The sequence below is a fragment of the Ochotona princeps genome, chromosome X (genome assembly GCF_030435755.1).
Source record: "Ochotona princeps isolate mOchPri1 chromosome X, mOchPri1.hap1, whole genome shotgun sequence".
In the NCBI taxonomy this organism is placed as follows: Eukaryota; Metazoa; Chordata; class Mammalia; order Lagomorpha; family Ochotonidae; genus Ochotona; species Ochotona princeps.
This window is the reverse complement of record NC_080865.1, coordinates 54,061,866-54,063,785: the sequence shown is the minus strand read 5'-3', so window position 1 is coordinate 54,063,785 and position 1,920 is coordinate 54,061,866.

Genomic DNA, 1,920 nt, shown 5'->3' with positions numbered 1-1,920 from the left:
CTCATTAGAACTACTAAAACTGTTTAAAATGCAAACTAATTTAAGAATATCATTATTTATTTTTATTGGAAAGTCAGATATACAGAGAGAAGAAACAGAGAGAAAGATCTTTCTGCTGATTCTTTCCCCAGATGGCCGAAACAGCCTGAGTTAAGCTGATCTGAAGCCAGGAGTCAGGAACCTCCTTTGGGTCTCCCATGAGGGTGCAGGGTTCCAAGGCTTTGGGCCATCCTTGACTGCCTTCCCGGGCCACACACAAGCAGAGAACTGGCTGGAAAGCTGGACAGATGGAGTTAGAACTGGCGCCTATTTGGGATCCTGGCATGCGCAAGGCGAGGAGCCACTAGGCTACTGCGCCAGGCCTGTGCAGCATATCAAACAGGTCTAAATATTACATTGAAACACTAAATTCAATTGAGACAGATAGAGAGGAAACAATGGGAGGGATGGAGGGGGAAGAGGGAGAGAGAGAGAGAGCCAGAGCTTCTATTAAATGGCTCAATCCCCAAATTGTGGTAAATGCCAAAGTCAGAGCCAGGCTGAATTCAGGACCTAAAAATTTTTATCAGGGTCTCCCAGGTGAGTGACAGGGGCTGAGTGGTAGGGACTGAAGCACTTGGACCATCATCCACTTGCATTCTAGGTAAATTATCAGGGAGTCACGTCAGGCTGGACTGCAATGCTCCCTGGAAAGTGCTAGATCTGGGAGTAGATCTAGTAGGGAAACTGTGCACCTTCCTCTGCTGGGCTATAGTTCCCTCTGGTGTACATGACACCAAAGGCTGAAGTAGGCCAGACTGGAAAAGGCGGCAGCACCCGTCAGCAGACGTGTGTACTGGTTCATGTGGTGAGGTGAGCTGAGCTAAGCTGCCACATCCATAGGTGTACACAAAAGCCCAATTGGGATGCGGCATGGACCAGACTAGTCTGCAGCACATACTGGCATGCACAGGAACTGAGGCTGGGTACAGATCTGGTGGGAGTCATTGGGGGTTGCTTCAGTTAGCTTGCAGTTTCCGCTGGTGTGCACAGGGGCTGGGTGTATGGTATGCTGGGCTTGCCTGGGCCACAGCACCCCAAGAGTGTGGTAAGGTTTATTCAGAAGGTGAAAAATATAAACATGCAAGCCATATTCAGGGACAGTGGGTCAGGAAGGGAAAGGGTAATAGAGAGTAGTTGCTATGTCCATCCTCTGATGCCATTCATAAGGAGAGAGCAAGTGAACAATTGAGAATACCTCCTGCTCCCAGCATGGGCTTTAGGGGTTTGAAAAGGTGATTGGTTATGCAACTCCACGTTCCTGCAAGCTCTTCTGGTAATGTAACATCATTTGGCTGGTAGGTGGGCAGAAAGGATTACATAGGTGGAGAGGCATGGATTTCAAACTCATGATCATGAGCTAGCTGCCTGCCTAAGCCACATCTGTTGCAGATGGTGCCTTGCTTAAGATGATTTTTATGTAAGAGGGAAGGAACTAGGAAATAAATATTAGGTGCAAACATAGACCACAACACAACTATCCAAATAACGGCACATTAAAATTCTAATAGGGATTAGAATTTCAACCAGTTATGCATAAATTCTTTTCATTTATAACTTTCGATTAAGACAGAGGTTGTTAACATAACTATTACATGAAACATCTTCTAGACTTGTAACAGAACACTTCAAAATAATATATTGACATGAGGTCATTATTATTGGAAAATATTTTAAAATTTCATCTGTATTAATATGCTTGAGTATTTTCAACTTAATCATTTTTGCTTTAGGGACACCTAGATATTTATATTTACATATTTATCATATTAATGACTTCAATTTTGGCCTGGATGCATAATCTACAGTCCACCACCACTTTCCAACTTATATTCATATGCTCTGTAGTGAAAGTTAAGTTGGAAAGTCAAAGCAATTGAC